A 26,973-nucleotide genomic window follows, 5' to 3' on the forward strand; every position below is an offset into this window, starting at 1 on the left:
TAATTCATTAGTTGTCGGTAGAGCTTTGTTTTTCTTTCATTAGCAATATTTGTACGTAAATTGTAATTATCCGAATTGCTAGTGAATTGCCCAACGAAAGTACTCAAGGAGTACGGGCCTTCGAGTAGGAGTCGTCACAGGCTCCGAACGAAGTAAAAATCAACCGTGTTCATCTCTTTACTTCCTTACTTTTCCGCTGCGTTTTAACTCGAAATTTTCGAATCGATATTCACCCCCCCTCTATCGAATTCAACGGTCTTACAAGTGGTATCAGAGCAGGTACCGCTCTGATTTGGTGCAACCACCAGTCAGGCAAAGAGGGGTGTTTTTTAAAGAAAAATTAGATATCGTTCGTCTTTAAAATAAAACCTTACGCCTTTCATTTTTTCCCTCCAAAACTGGTTTTGAAAAATACATCGTCATTTTTTCACTATTATTTAGTATCGACAAAATATTACATTTTTAAAAATTTGAGATAATATTTTTTATTAATATTTTAATAATATTTTATTATTTTAAAAAAAAAAAATTAGTGAAATATTTTTTTTTTCAGCACTGCTAATCCAAGACCAAGTCTTGGGATTTTGTCTTTGTTTCATTGTGTGCAAGAACAATGTCTTTTCAAGAAGGATGGAACCCCAATGAACCACCACCGTATGATGAAGATTTCAACTACTGGAGGCGAAGAATGGAATGCTTCTTAGGAAGCGTAGATATCGATTATATGCTAATATTGAAAAAACCTTCTCAGAACTCGGAACTGAATAAAAACGTAAGTAAAATTATTTGTAATATTTTACCTAACAATATCATATGCAGACTAGAAAAGTACAAGAATGCATATGAGCTGTGGACCCAGTTGATCAAGCTTCACGAGACGCCAATGGAGCTAGAAGATCAAGTTAAAGTCGAATCCGGACTCGAGTCAGATCCAACGGAGAAGCCTGCTGAATTAGGGGTTGCGCTCAAGGTTAGTAATATTTACCAAAACACCCTTGCTAGTAGTAGTTTAAAATATGTGCATATTAATTTGGATATATCTGAAAGTATATGTGAAAATAGTGTACATGACAATACTTGCGAAAATACCCCTAGGACATTTTCTGATAAAACAAATATAATTAATTCAGAAAATACAGAAAATACCCCTAGGATATTTTCTGATAAAACAAATATAATTAATTTAGAAAATACAGAAAATCTGAAAATAATTAATAAATCTAAAAATTCGAATTTAAACCTAAACAAATTTGAAAATTCAAACAAAAAGGATGACAAGGTCAATATCAATCTAGACACAATTAATAAATTGTTTAATAATCTAGACAATATCAATCTAGAAAATTCTATCCAAACCCAAGATAATTTAATTAACAAAAAATTAAATTTTAATGATAAGACTTATTTAATAAATTCCACTAATTATATCAACTTAAAAGGTAAAGAAAATACAAGGATAAAATCAAACACTTTGATAAAATCAAAACGAAAGTTAACAAACTTAAAATTAAATGTTAAAGATAACATATTAAACAAAAATAATCTAGAAAATTCAAAATTAACAATTAATAAAAAGTTAAAAGATAAACCTTTAAGGAAATATAATTCAAACAATTTAATTAATTCAAATTTAAAAATGAATAAAAACTTAAACTTTAAAAATAAGTTATTAAAGAAAAATAATTCAATTAACCTAATAAAAGTGAAAATGAAAGAAAATTTTAAATACATTCTCTTAAAGAAAGATAATTTGACTAATTTAATTAATTCAAAATTAAAAACTTGAATCTAAATTACAAATTAAACATTAAATTTTAACCAAAACTTAACTATAATAAACCCAGAACTAAAAACTAAATTTATGGCCAATAATTCAGGGGGAGGCTCCAGAATAGCTGGCACCTCCAAAACTAACCTACCCGACAGAGTAATCCTAACCAACCTACCCGAAAAGGGTAACCCCAACCAACCTACCCGACAGGGTAATTAGGACTAGTTAAAGAGGGTTCAAGTTTAACTTGAATCATGGTACTGGTGAAGTTTTTTGATGATAGTACGTTGGGGAAGCTTGGGCATCGCATGTCTAGAAAGATATGACTTCAATCTGGTGCATTTGGCCAAGTGGAACCGACCGAAGCTACCTTTAAATGGATCCTAACTAGTTAGACCAAGGTTTAATACTAAGCTCCGTGGATAGGACTATTCGGAAAACCTCGAAAGGTTGGTTACTTCTAATGATGTCCAAGTGACTCACCAAGCTTAGAAGTTTATCCGAAGAATGCCTATTTGTTGAGACCAAAGCTAAACCTGAATCTAACACAAGTTAAACCAAACTCTGTAATTAAATCTAATTCATCTCACAAAATTATAAGATTCCCTGATTGATAATCTAGATCGGGTGAGATGAATAAGGATTAAATTAATTAATTTTCAAATGAAATTAAAATTAATTAAAATTAAATTTTGAATCTCAAATTCAAATTGAATTAAATTAATTAAAATTAAATTTTGAATTTCAAATTAAAATTAAATTAAAATTAATTAAAATTAAATTTTGAATTTCAAATTAAAATTAAATTTCGAATTTCAAAGTAAATTAAAATTAATTAAAATTAAATTAAATTAAAATTAATTTTTTGTTTAAAAAAAAAAACTATTTTACAAATTAAACTTATCTTTTTTAACTTAAAAATTTATTTTAAAACTTAAATTTTTTAACTTAAAAATTTATTTTAAAACTTAATTTTTTTTAACTTAAAAATTTATTATTTAAAAATTTATTTTAACCTAAAAATTATTTTAAATTAAAAATTTATTTTAACCTAAAAATTATTTTTTTTTTAAAAAAAAAACTATTTAAAAAAAAAAATTTATTTTAAATTCTTTAAAAACTATCTTAAAAATTCTTTAAAAAAAAACTATTTTTTTTAAATTCTTTAAAAAAAATATTTTAAAAATTTTTAAAAACTATTTTTAAAATTCTTTAAAAATTATTTGAAATTTTTTTTAAAAACTATTTTTAAAATTCTTTAAAAATTATTTTAAAAACTCTTTTAAAAATCATTTTAAAAACTTTAAAAAATTCTTTTAATACATTTTAAAAATTATTTTAAAAACTCTTTTAAAAATCATTTTAAAAACTTTAAAAAATTCTTTTAAAACATTTTAAAATTATTTTAAAAAAAAAACTCTTTTAAAAATCATTTTAAAAACTTTAAAAATTCTTTTAAAATTATTTTAAAACATTTTAAAAATTATTTTAAAAACTCTTTTAAAAATCATTTTAAAAATTTTAAAAAATTCTTTTAAAAATTATTTTACAACATTTTAAAAATTATTTTAAAAACTCTTTTAAAAATCATTTTAAAACTTAAAAAAAAAAAATTCTTTTGAAACATTTTAAAAATTATTTTAAAAACTCTTTTAAAAATCATTTTAAAAACTTTAAAAATTCTTTTAAAAAATTCTTTTTAAACCTTTTAAAAATTCTTTTTAAACCTTTTAAAAATTATTGTTATTTTAAAAATTATTTTAACTTAAAATTATTTTAATATAAAAAATTATATTTTTAAATTTATTTTAACTTAAAAATTATTTCAAAAATTATTTTTTTAAAAAAAAAACTTTTAAAAAGCATTTAAAAAATATTTTAAAAATCATTTTAAAACTATCTAAAAATTTTGTATCATTTTGAAAAATTCTTCTTATTTTTTCACTATAATGAAATTTTGTTAACTTAAATATTTCTATAGATTATTTTTACTTTAAAAATTATTATTTTGACTTTAAACTCATTTTTAATCTTAAACATCATTTTAACCATAAAATTAATTTTTAATTTGACTTAACTAAAAATTAAATCTTAAATTAAAACTTAATATTGGAATTACAATTAAAATTAAAATTTTTAACTTAAACTTAAAATTAAACTTAAATTAACCACTAATATTAATTTAAATCTAAAATCAAAACTGAATCAAACATATGTTAATTGACATAAAACATATTATAAAAATCATTTTAAATTCCTTTTAAATTCTGTTTTAGAAATCTCTTTAAAATTTTTTTTAATAATAATAAGAATTATAACTAACACTTTCATTGACCAACTCAATCAAGTAATATGAAATTTAAATTATTTCACTAAGTATTAAATTATTAAATCAAGTAAAAACTAATCAATAAATTATTGATAATGCTTAACTGTTATTGAATTAATAAAATTTTATCTTATTTAGCCTTAAATTAAAGTTAAGCACCTGAATCTAACATTAATTAATAATTGATCAATCAAATTCAAATAAACAGTTATACCAAGGATACAGAGATAATAATATATGTATTACTAAATTAGACAAATGTGTTAGGGCTTTGAAATTTAACACAATCAAACCTTAGTATTAAAGGGGAGATATTAAATTAAGGGGAGTAACCAATTCAGGGGAAGGTTCAATTTCTTTTAAATCCCCTAGAAAAATTAATAAATAAGGAGGATTAATAAAGGAATATCAAATTCAGGGGGAGAAATAAAACTACTTTAGTTTTCCAAATTGAATTTTAAACTTAATTTTGAAAATTAAAGTTTAAAAACAACTTGTTTAAAATTGTGAATTTTTTAAAATCACAAACTTTTTATTCTTTTTACTTAGTCCTTGAAAACTGAACTTTTCAAGTATTTTAAACCATGGTTTTGAAACTAGTACTTTTAAACTTTGAAAATTTGATTTTGGAAAACAAATTTTACAAAAATATTCTAAAAATATGATCTTACTTTTACCAAACTCCTTTGAAAACTAAAAGTAAAGATTTAAATTTAATTTAACTTTACTTTGAAAATTGTCCTGAATCTAGTTCTTAAAATTTGATTTTACTTAATTTTGACATTTTGATTTGACGGATAAATTTTACAAAAAAAATTAGTTTACAAACTAAGCTTCTCAAACTCATTTTCCTTGATTTTGAAAATTGAATCTTTTACAAACTTAGTGTTGAAAAATAAATTTCAATTAGTTTTGAAAAATAGATTTTTTCAAACTTAGTTTTGGAATTTTGGTTTTGAAAACTTATGTTTGAAAAGCGTTTCAAAGTTGAAACTTGTTTTGAATATTTAATCTTGAAATTTAGACCTTATACACTTATGTTTGAAAATTAAAGCTTAGCAATTTTTCTAAAAGCTAAAAGCTACTGCTTTATACAAGGTTTTAAAACTTTATACTCCCCCGAGTCAACTTGAGCTTTTCTTGGATTTAAAAATTGTACTTTTTTCCTTGAATTCTGAACCAAACTCAGTTATTTTTTAACATTAAGTGTTATTGTTTTCAGTAACTCTACACTATGATTGTTTCCCTTGTTTTTTTTGATGAATGTCAAAGGGGGAGGAGGGTTAGGTGGTTAAGTTAGCTAAACCAATTTGAAAACACAAACTAACTTTAAAACCACACAAATGCATGTTGTTTCGTACATATGCTTTCACTAACTTAACCAGGTTGTCATTCCATCAAAAAGGGGGAGATTGTTGGTGCGGGTAGCACTAACGGTCTAACCCAGGTTTTGATGAATGACAAATAGGTTAAGTTAGTTGTGTTGTTATCTGACACTTTGATCAAGTGTGCAGGAAAAGTCCAGCTAGGTCGACGGGCTGACCGGATAGTGGCCGAAGTCCAGCGGGTCGGGCTGACCGGACGCTTGGCAAGAAGTCCACCTAGGTCGACGGGCTGACGATAGCTGGCGAGAAGTCCAAGCGGTCGACGGGCTGACCGGACGCTGGCGAGAAGTCCAGCTAGGTCGACGGGCCGACCGGATAGTGGCGAGAAGTCCAGACGGTCGACGGGCAGGTAAGTAAGGTAAGTCACTGGAGGGGAGTGACTGCGAGGACGCGTTCCCGGGAAGGGAACATTAGGCGTCGATCCGGCTTAGATCCATTTCGGATATCTAAGTCGAGATCGTGACTAGATTACGGTCTCGGAAAGACGGAATCTAAGTCATACTTTGCTTATCTATAAAACTGTGCTAACAATCTTTGCTGCAGGGTACATTTTGCCTCGGACTAACCTTTTCTGGCAGGAGAAGGACTTTCTGGAGAAGAGGGGTCCGGGCGCCCGGAGGGGATCCGGGCGCGCAAGTTTTATCCCCAGGACGACGTTGACACTTGGAGCATGCTGGTTGGGAGTGTTACGTCACATTCCAGGCGCCCGGAAGGGATCCAGGCGCCCGGAGCAGCATATAAAAGAAGCCCCAGGCAGGAGCTTCAAAATATCTGCTTTCTGAGAACTCTGAGCTCAATCACTCTGTTACTCTGCGCTCCAACGACGTTCACAAAGCTTCGACGACTCACTCCGGTTTCTTTTAATTCATTAGTTGTCGGTATAGCTTTGTTTTTCTTTCATTAGCAATATTTGTACGTAAATTGTAATTATCTGAATTGCTAGTGAATTGCCCAACGAAAGTACTCAAGGAGTACGGGCCTTCGAGTAGGAGTCGTCACAGGCTCCGAACGAAGTAAAAATCAACCGTGTTCATCTCTTTACTTCCTTACTTTTCCGCTGCGTTTTAACTCGAGATTTTCGAATCGATATTCACCCCCCCCTCTATCGAATTCAACGGTCTTACAGTAAGTCCCTACAACAACAGCAGCAACCCGTGCTCCATTGCCTACTCGTAGGTCCACCTCGCCCTTTGTCAATGCCCTGCTATTTCTCAGCGCCTGCACATCAGTACAAATGTGAGAAGCACATCCAGTATCTAATACCCATGATGTAGAAATAAATAGATTGACTTCTATAACATATATACCTGAAGTGGAAGTCTCACTTCGCTTCTTCTTAAGATCCTCCAAGTATACCTTGTAGTTCCTCTTCCAGTGCCCAGTCTGACCGCAGTGGAAGCAGGTAGCATCCTTGGCGACCCCTCCTTTAGGCTTCAGTGCCTTGCCTTTGCCCTTGGCTTGGGACTTTCCCTTGCCTTTGGGCTTGCCCTTGCCCTTATGTTTCTGAACCATCAGAACAGTGTTGGGCTTAGCCTTCTTAAGGTTTAGCTCAACAGTTCTTAACATGCTAAGCAGCTCGGGCAGTGGCTTGTCAATCTCGTTCATATTGTTGTTTAGAACGAATTGACTGTAGATATCTGGCAAGGATTGTAAGATCAGATCAGTGGCCAGCTCTTGGCCAAGTGGGAACCCCAACCTTTGTAGGTTCTCTATGTACCCAATCATTTTGAGTACATATGGGCCTATAGGAGCCCCGTCTGACATCTTGCACTGAAACAGTGCCCTTGAGATCTCAAATCTCTCATGCCTCACTTGTCCTTGATATAGTTGACGAAGATGTTCAACCATATCGTATGCGCCCATTAACTCGTGTTGCTTCTGAAGCTCAGAGTTCATGGTCGCGAGCATTAGACAGGACACATCTAATGCGTCATCTTGATGCTTCTTGAAAGCATCTCGGTCAGCTCGCGGGGCAGTGGCAGGAGGAGCCTCCGGAATGGGCTGCTCCAGAACGTACAGTTTACGTTCCTGAGTGAGAACTATTCTCAGGTTCCTGTACCAGTCCAGAAGTTTGCTCCGTTGAGCTTGTCCTTCTCAAGGACAGATCGCAGGGAGAAGGTGTTCGTATTTGACGTCATGGTTATCTACAACAGAATAAAAGCAGAAATAAATATCATATTCTTAATCATTTAATTAGGCCTTTAACTAAATGATGCTCCCACTGAATTCTATAATTCATGTGGGGCAAGATCCACATCATACTAACCCTTGAGTTAGCTTTGGCTAATACGCCCAAGACTTAGTATGATCGGTAGGTAACGATTACCAATTACATCTCTATGCAACTCTTGTTTATAGGATGAAATCCGCATTTATATTAAAACTCGAGTTAGCTTTGGCTAATACGCCTGAGAATTAATATAAACATGATTTTGTCCTACCTTTCCAACCATTGGAAGAATGCCTATAGTTGTACTCGATCCAACCGAGTAAACTAGGAATACCCAATCTAATTGAGTTTGTACTCGTCCATGCGTTGATAGGTGGGACCAAGATTGTCCCTCCGTACCCTACCAAGATAGTATGTGTTGCTCTGCTTTGGCAGATTCAACAACATCATGCGATCGAGGTAGTGGTAGGTATCACGGCATGGTAGGCATTTTGAGTTGTCGTGATTTAGATCTAATCTAAATGATGTTGTATCATATACACGAAATAGATCTAATCTAATCGATAGAGTGCATCTTGTACACGATGTAGATCTAATCTAATCGTAAGGGTGCATCTTGTGCACGATTTAGATCTAATCTTAATCGCTAGGCACTAATTAATTACTTAATTAAACATGCATCATATACACAAGTAATTAACTAAGTTTTGTGATTAGTCATGGCCCTACTACGATCTTCTCAAGCCAATGAGAAGATCGGATGGTCAACCTAAGGTCAACTTCTCAAGCGCCTTCCTTTTGACCACCTTGTGTTGCTCGCGCCTTCCTCGTAACTCCGTCTCGAGTGGACCTTCCACAGCTCCAATTTTTTGTACATTACAACTTTGAAACTCGAGTTACATTCAAGTCTAAATCTAATTTACAACTAGAATAAAAGAAAGGCACGACGCGCAGGTCGCGAAAAATAAAATAAAAATAAAATACAAGCACGCACATCACATAACGACACGCAGGCCGTATTATGAATTACAACACAATTGTCCAATCGAATTGGGTCTTTAGGCCATGACTATCACAAAATTAATATATAATTCAAAATTATATATTTCTGTAATTTTTCTATAATTTTTCTATAATTTTTCATAATTTTACAGATTTTATGAGTAAAATTTTTCCCGGCGGTCCCGATTAGCGATTTCGGGCGCAATCGCGGAGCAAATCCCCTTGCGGGGTTAGGGGCAGTACCCCTACCCGCTATCTAACCATCGTGAGTTGCTCCTAAGCGATCCAAGAGCACCTTATCCCGCTGTCCCAAAAAGATTTGGGTCGAAACGATGCCGTTTCGGAAAAAAACTTCTCGGTAGTCGAAGCCTATAAGTGTATAAACACTTGTGCTTCGCTTCTACGAGAAATATTACTCTTAAAACTATAAAAACCATAAATTTACAGAAATGTACAGAAGCTTTAATTTTTCATAAAAATCAAATTACACTCGTACAAGCTTCGCACGTGGCTCTGATACCACTGTTGGATTTTTCGGGCCGCGAAAACCGCTTTTTTCGCGTCGCGGAAACCCCGAATCACCCTAGCCAACGGATCTCGTGCGAAGGAAAATTCGAAGACATACGAGTACGAGTTACAAAACTTCTAGATCTACATGATGAAGATCTTTACCTTCGATGCGTGCCCTTTTCGTATCCCGCTCGTCCAAGATTCATCGGATCTCGAAAGTATCAAGGATAGATACTTCTCTATATGTATCCACACGAACACACTAGGTGGAGATGACCAAAACAAGGTGTGCTTGCACCTTTGGATGGTTCGGCCAAGAGAGGAGAGGGAGAGCAAAATTGGAGCAAGGAAGAAGATGAAGGAATGAATGAGATTAATTCTAAAATGAAACTTATCTCACCCATTCATGTGGCCGGCCACATTAAGAGCATGAGTAACTCCCATGGAATGCCAAGAGTCACAACTCTTGGTAACTCCCATGAGGTGGCATTCCACATAAGCAACCATGATGATGTGGAGCATTATCATTGGTCCACATCTTGCCCACTCACCAATGAGGTGGCATAAAGTCAAGTCAAACTTGACTCTCAAGTCAAGTCAAACTTGACTTAATCTCTCTCATGGTTGATCTAATCCAACCATTTAATTCAAGCCAATTTAATATAATGAATCTAATTCATTTAATTAAATTGATTTAATGAGTCATAACCCAAATTAGACTCATTAAACACATGAATCAACTTGAGTCTAACTCAATTAGCCCAATTAGAATTACTCTTAATCCAATTTGATTCATCAAATGAATCTAATCCTCTTGGTTCATCATATGAACCTAATCTCCATCTAAATGTCCTTAGTGTGTGACCCTATAGGTTCTTGTAACATTGGCAATGCCCCTAAACTCATTTAGAAGCATAAGTAATGAGCGGTATCTAGCAACACATCATTACTACTCAATGTTACAAGAATGTTGAGATCCAACATCACCTTGTGACTACTAATTGTGACTCCTCACAATATGTGACATTGTCCTTCTATCCTAGACACCTAGATTGATCAATGTGAGGCATAGACCGTGTCATCCTCTAATCAATCTAAATCTTGAACTCCAAGTAGACTCACTAAATCAAATGAGCTCAATATCCTATATTGACTCATTTGGGTATGGCCATGCACTTCGTGGTCTCACTCTATCAAGAATACCGATGTCTCTCCCGTCATATAGGAGGGATAGATCCCATCTACATCACTCACATCCCTCTGCATAATTTTTTATATACCCAGTAATCGCCTTTATAGTCCACCCAGTTACGGGTGATGTTTGATGAAACCAAAGTACATAACTCCTTATGTAGGGATCTATGGTGACTTCAGGTCTAAGGACTAGTAGTCATACTAATAGCCACATGAGAAAATATATGACACTCATATAACGATCCATGATACTTTCTCATGGCGGGTCATTCAGTATACATTCTCTAATGTATACCCATGTGTCAACTTGATATCTCTATATCCATGACTTGTGAGATCAAGTCATCGAGTTGACCTACATGCTAGTCTTATTGCATTAACATTGTCCCTGAATGTTAATACTCGACTAGGAATGATTAAGAGTAGTGTTCCCTATATCATCTCACTATCGGTTCAACTAACCGATTGATATAGGTGAGAACCGTCTACTCAAGGACATTATTATACTTAGTTTATTTGACACCAATACAAGTAAGTATAATAACCAAAATCAAAATGCCCTTTATTTATATAGAATATGATACAATAAGTCCAAAATACAATCATCAAATGATTGGCTCTAGGGCTCTAGCTAACATGGACGTATACTAATTCAAACATTTGTAAGAGGAGGTTTTACCTATTAATTTTATTATCTTGTTAACCTAACTTTATGATAAATAAAATTAATTATTGGTTTATCTTCGGTCACACAAATAATAGCAGTGACTCCGATGGAGAGGATACTATTAAATGCGCCTAAGTGTATACCATTACTTGATACTTAGTCCATTAATTAGGATTGTGCCTCTTCAGATGGAGAAGATCACACATAACTAAATAATTTCTTATAATCATCCATAGAGGAAGTTTGATCTAGTGATCTGCAAACAAACTCATCCGATATGGAGGAAGACACTGAAAGCCAATGCGCAAGTTTGAATGCATCACTTACAAACCAGTAATGGAGACCGTGAAATTTATTTAATTAATCACTCTCCCACTTAGTTGTTTAAATTGAGGAATTTTAACATGTGCATACATCATAGCACATAAAAATAGCATCACAACACATAAAAATAGCATATAAAGGCAATAAATATGAAAAATAAAATTTTCAACTATTATGGCCTCATCCATTGCTGTCCTCCAATATGTCGCCAATGGATCAAGTCGTTGTGTCTATCTTGCTTCCTTTTTCACCGAGCCTCCGGTCCTCAAAATAGCAGCACGCATAGCAAGGATACAAGCCGCAACAAAAGAAATAAAAATTTACATTTATCAATCCTATATTCCACAAAGGAATTTACATTTAATCTAGATCGAACAGAATGTAAAAATAATAATAATATAGCAACCGACTGTATTTGATTATTATAATCATGCACAACACACAAAACAACCTCGATATGCCCGAGGGTTCAAATCATACATAAACACAAAAAGTCATAATAGTTAGACCTAGGATGCCTGCAACCACAAAGTTAATATTTCTTGCACATCCTACTATTATCCTGCCTAAACTTATATATGAGTAGTGCATAATTTAACCGAAAACCAATCACACAGAGCCAGAAAGCATGCTCTTATACCACTTGAAGGCGCTGGAATTCCGTTCTGTTTCTATTTCCCTGTATAAAAATTATACAAGTACAGAACTTTTCCTAGCAACCCGCATGTTCGATTAGACATGTGTTTGGTCAATCAAGCAAGTTCTTGATGAATCAAAGCACACCTTGATCGAAGTACAAGATCGCTGGCCTCTTGTGTTGGTATTCAAAATTGATACAAAAAAACTAAACAAATTACGCAGCGAAATCAAATAACTAGTTGTACCTTTCCTTTGTAGCCAAAGACCTCTTGATCTTCTCACTACAACAAAATCGCTCATAGACATCGGTTTTCCACCGGTGTCTATTTGATTTTCGACCGATGTCTATGAAGCCGATGTTAAAAGTCTGCCATTTTAGACATCGGGTTAAAACCAGTGTAGTATCACTTAACGACACCGGTTTTCGAATCGGTTATTAACCGGTGTAGTATCACTTAACGACACCATTTCATACACGGTGTAAAACCGATGTAATATTGTATGTTAATAACACCAATTTTGGCAGCGGTAAATGATCCATGTAATATTACTTTATAACACCGGTTTTACATCGGTGGAAAATCGATGTAATATGTATTTTTTTTAACAGCACAGATTTGATTTTAAAACCGACAATAACAAAAAAAAACACAAATATTCACAAATTGTACAAATATTCTTCATTCAACAATATCCATAAAATACACAAATATTCATAAATTATATAAATTGTAACGACCCAATTTTCCCTATTTCAAGTTCTAAAAGTCCATAAAAATATTTGGAAATACTTTTAAAATATTCTAGAGATTTTTAGGAATTTTTACGTAATTTTTGGAGGTCGTTTAGTATGTTTACAAAAGAAAGAAAGTTTGACAAAAACGTTGAAGGTGAGATTCGAACCCACGACCTCGGGTCAGACTGACCCAAGCAAAACCAGCCCAACCAGCTGAGCTACACGATTTTGTTAACTTTATATGGTGAGAACTAAGTTTATAGCATAGTTAAGGATTAGGAAATAAATTGGAATTAAAGGTGCGCGGTTGAGGGTTCGAAGCCGAGACCTTTGACCCGAGCAAAACCCGCCTGACCAACTGGGCTAGCGGCCGGTGTTAATTAAGGAAAGAGTGAATAATACTTAAGCAGTAGTTAGACGATTTAAACCCTAGTATAAGAAAAGGAATTTAGGTTTCTTTTCGGAAAATCAACAATTTCTCTCAAAATCTTCTTCTCACGCGACGGCGCCGATTCCTGCTCGGGCGAAATCGCAGCACCTCCTAGGGCTCTCTCTTCGGCGCCGGCGAAGGGCTTTTTCCGGCAAGTTTTGAACCGCGTGCGACCACCATCGTCGAGGAGGATCGGTGGGCGCAAGAAGAAGTCGAAGATCAAGCTTCTCCGAACCCTAGATTTCTTCCCGTCGGCTGTGAGTTCAAGAACACGAAGTGTGAGTTGCTTCTCACCTGCAGTAGGAGTAGTTCCCCGATATTGATCTTCTCTTTTTGTTTGGTTTCGGAACTTGCTATTGTATTTGGATTTACTGCCGTGAACCTGAATTGATTTCCTTTGCTTTTAGTTGTAACCTGCCTAAGGATTTCGATATTTCTGTGAGGATTGATGGGTTAAAGGGTTCTGCCGTGAGGTTGAAAGGAAGAAGATGGAGAAGGAAAATTAAGGGAGAAGTGTGATGGGCATTTAGCTCCTTTTTGGTAACCTGCCGTGCCTCAAAAAAAAAAAAAAAAAAAAATTCCGGGAGGAATTGTATGCTGTGATCTTATGGATTAGGGCAATGGGCAGAAACGATTTACATGTTTAATAGCAGTAATTAGTTTTCCTTGCTGCAGGTATCACAATTCAATTTGTTGGACTGGGAAAAAAATGAAAGAATTAATTAGATTGGCATGTGGTAATTGTTTTTCTTCTTCACTGCTGTAGCACGTGATAGGAGGAATAATTGTCGTAGTAATTGGTTCTTTTTGTCTTCTTGATGTGGTACCGATCATGAAAAGATTTAGTTTCTTTTGAGCTTATAGCTTAATAAGTATGCACTGCCGGGTGATTTAGAAATTCTGTTTTTATCACTTAGCAAGCATGAACAACCTCTTAATTATGGAGTTCAGCTTTTATAATAAAGCTTACAATTTGCCCTGCCATGGAACAAAATTGTCCAGTACATTAAGCTTGCAGATTTCTAGTTCTTTATGTTATTAAATGTGCATGAGTAGCATTTCTTCAAAGCAATCAGTTTCTAGTTTCTTTTTTTATAGCATGCAGATTTTTAATAAGCAGATTTTCATAAGTACTGCTTGCAGATTTTGATAAGTATTGCATGCAGAACCTCAATCTTAGAACAGATTTTTACTAAGCTTAATATGCAGATTTTTATTAAGCATTAGTGTGCAGATTTTTATTAATCATTAGTGTGCAGATTTTTATTAAGTATTAGTGCAGATTTCTGTTGAGCATTAATATTGCAGAATTTTTATTAGTTCAGTATGCAGATTTTTGGTTTAAGCATTTCAAAGTTAGAATTTGCTTAAACATTTCAGTTTCTTTTAAAAGAAGTATTCTTTTAGAAGTATTAACAAGTATAAGAAAGCTAAAGAAAAGAAAGAAAAGGCCAAGGCCTTAAGTAGATCCTAAAGTCAAGACTTTAGGGATTTTGGCACACAAGGTGCTTAAATAAATGCCAAGGCATTTTATTATAAGAAGTATTTAAAGATAAAAAGTATTTTACTTTTAAAGGGCATGTACCGGACACAAGGTCCAAGGGATGGGCTCCAAGTTGCCCCTAGGCACAAGGCCTAGAAGTATCTTAGTAGTTTCGGGATTAGCTACCTCGATTCTTATTAAGAATGCGCGCAAAGTGGTACAATGCCGGGCCCAAAAGAAGTTTATTATTATTTTTAAGTATTAAAGTATAAGTTTTGAAACAAATGAAACAAGCTTCAAATATGTTTAAAATTAGAAAGTTTAGTTTCTTGTTATTTGAAGCATGCAGTAGTAGTTTTATTTGTTTCTTGCTATTAGATTATTCAGCATGTTTAGTTTTATTTGCTTTCAGCATGCTGTTACAGTTTTATTCTTATGAGCATGTTTAGCTTTACATGTTTAGTAGTTTTACATGTTCAGTAGTTTTACATGTTTAGTATTTTTACATGTTTAGTAGTTTTGCATGTTTAGTATGCTTCTTTTATTATTTTATGAGCATGATGAACTACAAATGTTTAGTATTTCAGTTAGCATGATTCCTTTGCTATATATGAGCATGAGTAGTTTTATATGTTAGCATTTCAGTTAGTTTGCTTTCTTTATTAGTTTATGAGCATGATTAGCTACACATGTTTAGTATATCAGTTAGTATGCTGTCTTTGCTATTTATGAGCATGAGTAGTTATACATGTTAGCTTTTCTGTTAGTTGATGTCTTTGCTATTTATGAGCATGAGTAGTTATACATGTTAGCTTTTCTGTTAGTTGATTTCTTTGCTATTTATGAGCATGAGTAGCTTTACATGTTAGCATTCAGTTTTAGCATGTTTTTATTTGTATACATGCATATCGAGTTTTTGTGAGTAGATAGCGCTCACTAAGCTTTATGCTTATAGACTGCATTTCCTCCTACTGCAGATAAAGGAAAAGCTAAGGTATGAAAGGAAGGCGACAAGGTGGTGGTGATGAAGGTGTGTGATGGCTGGACTATGGAGAGATCCAGAATGAGCTGGCAAATTGCCAAGACTTTTCTGTTTAGTTATTTTAGTTCTCTTTTAATGCTATAATGAAGTTGAGATTGTAATTGAGTCTATTCCGCACTTGTAGTTTGGTATGTCTTATCGTTGGAGTTCTATTTGTTTACTATTGCTAGAATAGTTTCCTTTTAGTTATTGTGATATTATTACTGCGTGGTTGTGAAGTATTTATACCAGCCGCATGTGGCTGATGGTTTATTATTTGTTTGTATTGCTGATTTGGTCACCGGTACAGGGGAGATTCTGCCGAAATTTTTCGGTAGGGATTTCTCGTAGTTAAGTAGCGTACCGGTTAAGTAGAATTAGTAGTTAAGTAACGATTACTCTTAGAAAGTAGTAGTAGTAGTAAGAAGGGTGGTCGTTACATAAATAATCTTCTTACAACAGTATCCATAAAATACCCAAACATTCTTTTTACATCAAAAGCTAGCTAATAGATATCAAAATCAAGGTAGAACATTCTTTTAACAACACATTAAGGTAGAACCGCACTTCAAATGTAATCTAGCATGCATTCATCCCACTCGATCCGCACTTCATCAATTTCAACTCTAGAGTACTTGAGATTTGTAAACTGTAAAAACACATAAATAATATATTAGTAAACCAAGACAAAAAATCATAGTTGAAAAAGCAGTAAGGGTACCAGGTAACAAGATGACTAACTAAAATGCTTAAAAAAAAGAAACATTCATCAATTATCACATAAATATAAGGGATTAATTTGTAACAACTCAACAAAATGTACTACCTCCCTAAACTAAGAGATTGGTGTGCATTGAGATCAAGAAAGGTGAAACAAACAACTGTATATATCCACTAAAGAACTTGAGCTTTTTTGACTTGTAATTCGCTCTCCTAAACAATCCAAAACTCTTGTACATATAAAAAGTGACAAAGAATAAATTTCCTTTAGAACAAACAGAACTATGAGATCAACTTGATAATCAAATTACTAATATTATGGTCAATATATAACTGTATATAATTTCCAAGGCCTATAATATATGGATGAGGATGCTCAATAATACATCAAGTAAAACAAGAAATAAGTAAAGAGGTAAATTCACCATATATCATCATTGCTTATTGTATATTGTTTATAATGTGCATGTGTAGATCATATCATAAAAGAATGATATTATATCTGCTATAATACTACCCTGTTTACTTGATGATATGGACAGGATGGAAGGTAGAAATTTATGCACAGGCACAGGGGGATTAGCAGTGGATAAACAAGAGGGTAACATTTGCTACTTTCATTGTGCCAAAAATGCAAAGCCCGAACTCTGACAAAGGAAAGGCGGTGGATCAATATCTGCTATATCTATTTCTTGTCATTGACTTTGAGATATCATTGACCAAAAATGGAATGCTGCATCAAAGGAGAATGTAAATCTAATTTATAGTAACTAATATGTAGAACAGAGGAAGAAAAAGTTTAAGGCCTACCTGGAATCATCATCTAACAAGAAAGAATTATTGGAAGAATTATTTGAGCCCTCGGCCATCACAAGTCTCATACTTGAAATGATCTATAAAATTGAAAAGGAAAAAAAAAACTCTACGTCATTACTTGGAAAGACCTAAAAGTGCAACAGAATCATTGCAAAATAAGGTTGATACCATTTGCCCCAAAGGCAAGCTATGAGATGGAAGACTTGGTATAGGCCAATATATTTATTCCCAATTGTCTTCCATCAGTTGGTTATGTCAACAAGAATATTACTAGATGCTAGAAACGCACCATTATTGCGTCACTAGACTGGCCCCGTCTTGGTGCCTTAATTGCTCTCTATTTTGTCCCCACACAAACTTAGTTGGTACCACACTTAGCTATTCCATTGTGAATATGAAAATTATGCATGTGATATATATATATATATATATATATATATATATATATATATATATATATATATAAAAGTGAAATCAGACCTCTGATGTAACACTCTGCGTGCCATACTTGTCATCCCAGTACATAGTACTGATTTTGTATAACTGTTGTATGCTAAGAACCTGAAAACCAAATCAAACCAAAAAAACAGTTCGTTATTGACAATCTAAATGACTGAAACTTTGAATATTTATAAGTGATCTCAACTGGGCATAAATCTTTGGTTATCTCCTTCAGTGTCTTCTTTGGTTTCTGATGTAAAACCTATATCACGATATAATATTAATAGTTCAAAGATAAGTTACTGGACAACAAGTACAGTATACAATAAGCAATCTTGATGTCTAGTAAGTACGTGCTGAATCGCTCAAACTCATGGCAAATCTGCACAAATATAAATATGAATCAAAATTCTAGAACCACCAAAATCAACATAAATCATTCTTTAAAAATAAAGTCAAACCTGGAAGGCCAATTCTCTTGTATGACACATCACAAGTGCAGCAACTTGGCCTGCTGTTGGCTCAATTTACTGAAGAGTAGAAAGTACAAAAACCGCCATTTTACCCATTCCAGACTTTGCTTGACAAATAACATCCATTCCCAGAATAGCTTGTGGAATACATTCATGTTGTACTGATGAAAATTGAGGAGTACCCAGTAAGTAAAAAATAATCTTCTGGATCCTTTAATGGAAAGGTTTACCTTATTCTCCACCAAACTGAGAAACATGCAAGTAATCTTTACCTGCAAAATATCATAAAGATTTATGCATCTATCCACTCGATGATGAAATGAGATATCTATTTAAATTTAAATAGGGCTCTCAAATTAAGAAAGGAAAATGAGCAGAGGACAAGTCTATAGTTCTAGTACTTTAATTGAAAAAAACCACTTCCATATAGTTTCACTGATTACCTCATACGCCTAAGATAAAAGCAGCATGGACTTTAATTGAAATTACTAGGCATGATAATGATAATGATCCTTTTTTTTGCACCATCACTGACCAAGGTAAGTTTAATTTAGAGTTGAAAAAGGTAAGTTTAATTTAGAGTTGAAATGTGGTTACAGTAAATCAAAACCCTAACATAGAGTTGAAATGCACTGGTATGCATAAATTCATGAGATTACTTATGGAAGAAACGATTAGGAACTGATCAAGACTGAACCAAACAAGATAGATGTAGCTAACATAAACCAAATGAGTGAAACCAGTCACTCATGCATAAACGAGACATGGAACTAGCATATGTTGAATCAAATTACAGGAACTATGATCCACTCCAATTAGAACCATCAATGTGAAGTCATGAAAACATTGAATATTTACAAGAGAAAAATACTCTTGAAGCTTCAAGCAATGACAAGTAGCTTGATTAGTTACCTGATTACAAAATTAGCAATTCTTTTTCTTAGTAGCCCACTGTCTTCAGTTTGAATCAAGTACTCTTGAAGCACCTAATGGTTCAAAGTTTCCAAAGATTCACAACACCAATGAAATAGAAGTTAGGTTAACATTTCAAGCAAATTGAATATAAATCATTTGAGCTGACAAAATTAGCACCTTCCAAGCCTCATCAAGACTTTGGTTGGTATTTTCTGCATTAACCTTCTTGGAAAGGGTAGTCAGCAATTCAGCTTGTTGCAACAAGGCAGTTAGTTTTGGGTCATCTCTCCCAAGGAAAGTTGCTTGACTAACCTTATTGGAAGCTGCTTAGTCATTAGGAAAAGGCGAGGGCTTAGGGGGAAGCAGAAGGCATCAACAAATCTTTTCACAAAAAGAAGATAAACCAAATTGATAGTGGTTTACCATCATATGTATAGCCTCTCATATTACCTGATGACTGATTAACTGTGTCAAAGTTTTGAACTTCTAATAGAGGTGGCCTTTGCAGATGTTGAGCTGGACCATGTTCCCCAAGAGATCTCCTATGTGCTTCAATTGTCTCTTTGAGAGGAGAGATGTGATACCTATCTTGCAAATGAAATACTAATAAGAAAAATAAATAATTAAACTTTTTCTTGGTGGTTTAGTTCACAGTGAATTTATCTACCCCATCTGCTTATTTGATGTCTATGGTTCCCCTATTAGTATTGCTATAGATGGTTCTTCAATAAGAACCCTCTTATGTCTTGGGTCCAAAGATGGAACACTATTCTCCTTGGATGAAGCCTCAAATTTTGCCCTTTTCTTGCAGAGGGTGGAGAAGCGGTTCTTTACAGCGTTATCTATTATGTTGTAAAGCAAATACAAATCATATTTATACAACCTGTCCACCCATCACAGCGGATGGCTTATTAGTAAATAATAAATAAAGAAGTTTGGTTGAAATACCTTCCTGATACAACCTTTGCAATCTCTGTCCATCTGTTGCCAAACATCTTTTGTGCCTGATTGTCAGAAAGCTTCAAGCAATGACAGGTAGCTTGATTAGTTAGATTACAAAACCCAAACACTATATAAGAAATCCAGATTTGATCAAACCAGTAACTTAAATCAATAAATGACACAGATGTAAGTAATAATGCAATAAAAAGGAGAAATGAAATACCTTAAAGGCAAGGTACTGATCTGTCTTGTTAATTAGCTCCAGGGAACACGAGCTCTGCTTCTTCAACTCAACTGCTCGATCCATAACCAGCAAAAAAATTGTTAGAAAACTAACTGAATTCCTTGTGATCAAACAGTCCACCCAAGAAGCCAAACAAAACAATCCACAACCATCATGCATGATCATAAAAAAAGGGAAATGTAGGACTTAGACTGTTTCGAAGACCAAATGCGAACCATTAAGCAAGTTTAAGATCGTACACGACTCCAACCTCACACCGTCCAGAAAGAAAGCAAACCACGAAAAACACATAAAACATGGATCGATTGATCGAGGAGGAGAAAAGGGAAATGTAGACTTACAGATGAACTTGAGCTCCTTAGGCTCGATTTCCAGTAACCCTCCTCTCATTTCTCTTCGACTCTGTTTGCGATTTGTTGCCTCCTCTTAACAAATTGAAAGTGTAGAACCAGGAGATTGGTACAACGATGGTATCTCAGAGAGGAAAGGTTCAATTTTGGCGGAGTGCAGATTTTGTAGACCCAGGAGATTGATATAATCATAGTTCGAAGGTGGTCTCGCAGACAGCCACTAAAAGGCAGGAACCAAACCGATCTACGAGCGTAGATTTGCAAAGAAAACAAATCGATCGAGTAAACCCTACACATATCAACCGATCCACTCAAATCTCCTAGCGACGACCACAATAGTGAAAAGGCAAACAAAACCAACATCAGATCAAAGAACTGCAACAGGTAAGAGTGTAGATGTAAGGAGGGGATTAGGGTTTTCACATTTCCACAGTGCCTCAATCTTCACCCTCAATCTTCCCAGGCGGCGAAAAGGGCCTCAAAGACTTCATCCAGCGGAACCCCTCTCCTTCCGAGGCAAAGGCAAGGGCGGGCGGCGAGGAGAGCATCGCGGTGTTGCTGGCGCGGGCGAAGCCGAAGCTCCCTGAGCTTCCCCTTTTCCTGCCCGGGACGATTGTGATCCCCAAAGAACCCTTTCCACATGTATAGTGGGATTGTGCAGAGGGTCACCGACGGGAAGACCGGTGTGCTCTTCGAAGGGGGAAATTGCATCTATCATTTATGCTGCGATTTTGCTTAGGATCGGAGCAGGTGGTTTTGATCTTGATCGGGAGAGGCAGGTACGCTAGATGGAGAAGATGGAGATGAGGGGCTGAGAGAGATGGCCGAAGGAAAGTGGTGGTGTCGTAGCGACGATATAGGTTTAGGGCTAAGTATGGGTGGACGGCGTGACATAGGTTTAGGTTTGGAGGGAAGAATGAAGTGTTGAAATTTTCGGCTAAGTATGGGTGGAAAAATTAAATTATTTTATTTAATCATAGACATCAGATTTTAAAAACCTCTGTAAAAATCGGTGTCTATTAACGAAAAAAAAGGCGCTCATAGACATCGCCTAAAAAACTGATGTCTATGAGCAAAAATCTGCGCTCATAGACACCGGTTTTGGAAAAAATCAGTGTAAAATACTCAAAGACATCGGTTTTTGCTTAAAACTGTTGTTGTTCCACCGATGTCTATGAGGGTTTTTGTTGTAGTGTCTACTGTATTCCTCTCCTCTTCTTGGACGTCGTATGGGCGACGATCTACCAAGACAATAAACACCCTTCCCCTCTTTGGATCCAAACTGTCGACCACCAAGTGAAGCTTTAGGATGGGGCGCCTTCTCCTCTTCTTCCTCTTCTCCAATCCGCCGGCCACCAAGAGATCCTAGCAAGGAGGGGCGCCGACCCTAGCAAGGAGGGGCGTTGGCCCTAGGCAAGGTGGAGGAGGCGGCGACCCTAGGCAAGGTGGAGGAGGCTTATGGGAAAATTAGGTTTTAGGGGGCACCACCTACTCCTTTTATAACCCTTGTCATCGGCCTTAGGAAGGTAGAGAAAACCAAGTTGTGGATGGGTAGATACGAGGTTTTATATAGAGGCTACAACAGGGACCTAGAGGAGGAATTGGTTTAGGCCTCCTGATGGGCTTAGGCTTCCTGTGTTCGGCCCGAGCACTCAACTCAAGTCCATCAATAATAACCCATATCACTAAATGTTATTATTGAACTACCACACCAATCCCATATTACAATATGGGCTCCTTATCATGATTGTGTTAATCTCCCTGTGTTTAAGATATCGTATGCTCGTTAATTAAATGAGTTACTGGCAACTCAATTAATTAACATCTAATTCCAAGAGTAGTACCACTCAACTTTATTATCATGCCAGACTAAGTTCACCTGTAGGGTTTACATGATAATCCTTATGAGCTCCTCAGGGGGACATCATCAGCCTAAATAATTAGGACACAGATTCCTTCTATAATCAATAACACACCATATAAACATTACTATTTCCTAACTCATTAGGTATATTGATTTAACGAATAAATCTCATCCATTGATAAGTTAAAGAAATAAATACTAAGTATACGTGCTTATTATTATATAGGAATTAAGAGGACGTGCATCCATAATAATAGAGGTTCTATTCTTTTATGTAATCAGTACAAATCAAATAACCTCAAACAATCCTGCTCAATACACACATAGTGTACTAGTATAATTTTATAGTCAAGACAGACTAATATCAAATTACAGTACAATCGTTCTAATGGTTTATTCTAATCCATCTTGGTTGTGAGCTACTATTTATAATTTATAAGGAACCGATAACATTATCTTCTATGTGGCACCACATACCATGTTATCTACAATATAAATTAAATGGACAACTACATTGACATTTATATAAATATAAAATGTAAATATTTGACCAAAGTGATTCTCATTTCAAAATATTTCAAAGCAGATATTTATACCAAAGCTTATAGTATACATCCCAATAGCTTCTCAGCTGATAGACTCATCGATGCTTTCTATTTTCAAGTTTCCTGGTAAACCAATGGGTTCATCGCTTTCTAGATAGTTAATCCAAGAAGAATATCATGCTGCAAGTACATACATACTCTTAGACTATGAAGAGGTCAAATCATACATAAAGTAAGTTGACTTCTCTAATCAAATATTTTTTCTCCATTTAATTATTTTACTTGATATCCCAATTGTCTTAAAATTACCTTTTTTTCGCAGCTTGTACAAACATTAATTATATCTACAAAATCTATCAATGGGTGCAAGTGATGTAGCTAAGAAGTTAGAGGCTGAATCTGCATTATGGTTTCAAATATATGTAAGTTAGAGAATTTATTAAATTTTTAAGTTAATGTGTATTAAGAAGTGTCCTAATGTCTACTATTTTGATAAGTAAAAGACTGTAGAATATCAAATGTGCAAGATGATAGGATAATGAATCTTGTATCAGGACCCCTTCGTAAAATAAAGCTATATTTTGGTTACTATGTTAATGGCCTAAAATTCCATGTGGCACAAAGATATTCACGAATATTAACCTATAATTTTGGTGTTTACATCAAAGGATCTATGGATAACAATAACACTCAGTTTGATTACTATGATAAACTTGAGGAAATCATAGAGGTTAAATATCTTGTATTACCTATTAAAAGTTGTGTTATTCAAATGTTCATGGTATGATCATACCCCAAGAACAGGTATTAGAATATATCCAAACTATAATTTAGTTAAGGTTAATGGAAACAAAAGGTTCAACAAGTTTGAACATTTCATTTTCGGGGTACAAACATGACAAGTTTTCTATCTTGAATATCCTATGAAGAGAAGAATATGTAGTCAATGGTTGTCTATTAGTCGACTGAAGCCTCGCTCGATTATAGAAATGTTGAACACCATCATTGCTCAAAATCATGATGCATTTCAAAATGACGAAGTGGAGAGATATTCAGTTAATACATAACTCCAATCCACATCTTAATTATTTGTAGATGTTAATGTCATTTACGAGGAGTTAGATGATGGAGAGATGTCCAACAGTGAGGATGAATTTATACTAATAGAGTCTAGCGATGAAGACTTTGAAACTATTAATGTTGATTAGACAGATGTTAAGTGATGTTGAAATTGTTAATTTCCATATTATTTTGTATTGATGTCATGCATGTTTGTAAACTTTAGTATGTTGTGTTGTAATGTTATTTTACATATATTATTATAGCTGAGCAACAAACAGTAAGCACCTCGTGGCTACAAGGTTATTACAGTTGTCGGAGATTCGTAAGTATATTTTGTTAATAGTAATTCAAGTTCATATATTTCTTCAATAATTTTTTATACCTTAATATTTTTTCTTATATATTTGTTCCTGATGGCTACCGGGTTGCCTCTTATATCATTGGAATGTTTAAAGAAAGAGTATGCACTTTTGGTACTGCATGGAGGCATATAGACTAGGAGATGAAAATATTTTATTATAATGAATTTATAGCAAGTAAATTTAATATATTTGGTATTCAATAATATATTTATCCTTTCATATACTAAATTCTCAATTTATAATTACAGAAAAGATATACATGAGAAGAAAGTTGGGAAGAACAATTTAAAGCAACATGGAATAACTACTATGCCAAACTTTACAGAGATTTTATGTACTATATTAGGAAAAAGGCACTAGGTCGACGTATATTTCTAAGGCGACATGGAGTGCATGGACGACCACTTGGGCTGCAGAAAGGTGGCAAGAAAATGTTGAAAAGGCTCAATCTAACAGAAATATAGAGCTAGGTGGCCCAAGCACCGGAACTGCTTAGCATACGTTAGAATCAAAATCTATTGTCGAGCATGCTATGGATTTGGTGAATTTAATTTAAAGTTATACTTTCTAACAAATTTTGTATTTATTACCAAACTTGTATAATTATGTCTCAAATTATTTTGTGTATGCAGGAGCATGATCTTGCTCGACGTCCCATATATATGAAGGTCTTTCTGAAGACCCATAAGAAGAAAAATGGGTCATTTGCCGATTCTCGATCCCAGGCCCTACACATAAGATATTAACTTTATTACATTTGTTCATTTATATCTTGATTAACTTTAGTAATTATAATTAAATTAGATATTAATCAATATTATTTTTTTCTACACAAGAGCAAATGACAAAAAGAGTGGCTCATGTCTCTCAGCCACCATTAGAGGGGGAAGTCACAGTCTCTATCCATCGACACGCTAAATGAGATATATTATGATGTTGTCAGTGAATGAAAAAAAAGTCCACCTTCTACGACCTTAGCTCCTAGGCCAATGTGGCATTTGATCGTTTGAGAACTCCTAGGGGTCGTGCTACTTCCTCTTCTTCTAGTGAGATGCAGTCTTTAAGACGTGAAAATTAAGAACTGTGCACTCAACTGAAGTCAATGGAAAAGAGGATGACCTCTATGGACCAGTGGAGGGCCGTTGAGGAAAAGAGGAGGACCACTGAGGAGCAGAGGAGAGCCGAGGAGGATCGGATCAGAGTCGCACATAACACGGATAATGATGTCCTCTTTGCCCATATGCGTGCGATCATGGCTAATTTTGCTCACACCCAAACACCACATAGTTTTAATTCACAAGAGACTCATGGTGATTAGTTTTTTTTTGAGATTTGTTCAACTACAATTTAATTTTTTATATATCATACAAGTTAAATGAATATATTTGATTGATTTATTCTAATATGCTCATTTCTAAATATTATATTACTATATGTTTCAGGCATTAGGGTTTACATATCCATCACGATCAGCATCATCTTCTTCTTTCTATCCAGGTATCTTTTTAATTACATGTAAAATTCATTGTTTATACATTAATCTAATCATAATTTATCGCATTTCACTTTCTCCAGGATTTTATATTACTAGTTTTGGTTGGAGTATTTATTATCATGGTATGAATTTGTATATTTGATTATGTACATTTAGATTTATATATGGATATTTGTTTCTATTGTTGTGTTTGTATTTTGTTTATTCTATGTTTTGTTTATAGTGTGTTTGTTTCTATATTACAATTGTGTTACTTTATTTGTATGTATGGATTGTTAAGATGTGTAAAATGTGATTGTATGTATGGATTGTCAGGATGTGTAAATATGATTATAAAATGTGATGTTTATATGTATGAAATGCCATCACCTGTGATGATTTTATATAGATATGTAAATAATAAATAGGGTAGATCCCCAATATAAATATTTCCACTTTAATTTTTTTTATCGACGGAAACAAGGTTTCCGTCGGTATTCTGTGTCGATATTCACCGACAGAAACAATAGTTCCGTCGGTAAATACCGACGGAACTACTGTTTCCATCAGTAATTCTGGCTTGTAATTACCGATGGAAATAGTAGTTCCATCAGTAATTACTGACGAAACTACTGTTTCCATCGGTAATTCTAGTTGCAGCACACAGTGTTTCCGGTGATATATACCGACGGAATATTTGTTCCATCAGAAAAAAATACCGATAGAAATCAGAATCCCATCAGAAACCCCCGTTCTGACAAATAATATTCCAACAAATGCTTTTTGTCGAAATTCCGTCAGTAAGCGAATATACCGACGGATTACTGACGAAAAATTTCATCGATAAACCAAGAAATTTTTGTCCACTAGTGGTAAAATCACGTGTGGCAAAAAGGTGATTTACTTATCTTAGCACCCCCACTAATTCGTCCCTAGATTAACACAAAGAAGGTAAATTATGAGTGGATACTTTCCATTAGTACATGTGGGCAAGACTGTGGAAGGCATGCTCAGACGTGTCGAGTTTTGACTCCAAGACCTCATGTGGCAACACCCCATGTCTCAGCCACCGCACCACCCTGAGGGGGCATTATAGTTGTAAAA

The 26,973-nt window shown here is 34.3% G+C and overlaps 2 long non-coding RNA genes across 2 annotated transcripts; both read right to left on the minus strand.

Moving 5' to 3' along the window:
- Positions 1-17,075: 17,075 nt before the first annotated feature.
- On the minus strand, positions 17,076-17,732 carry LOC122026206. Its single transcript, XR_006124055.1, has 3 exons — positions 17,678-17,732; positions 17,192-17,274; positions 17,076-17,114 (listed from the first exon to the last, which is right to left on the minus strand). It is a non-coding gene; the product is annotated as an uncharacterized LOC122026206 (long non-coding RNA).
- A 234-nt stretch (positions 17,733-17,966) lies between these two features.
- LOC122026095 lies at positions 17,967-18,373 on the minus strand. Its single transcript, XR_006124016.1, has 3 exons — positions 18,342-18,373; positions 18,100-18,272; positions 17,967-18,020 (listed from the first exon to the last, which is right to left on the minus strand). It is a non-coding gene; the product is annotated as an uncharacterized LOC122026095 (long non-coding RNA).
- Positions 18,374-26,973: the final 8,600 nt, after the last annotated feature.

This window comes from Zingiber officinale, chromosome 10A, assembly GCF_018446385.1.
Source record: "Zingiber officinale cultivar Zhangliang chromosome 10A, Zo_v1.1, whole genome shotgun sequence".
Classification (NCBI taxonomy): Eukaryota; Viridiplantae; Streptophyta; class Magnoliopsida; order Zingiberales; family Zingiberaceae; genus Zingiber; species Zingiber officinale.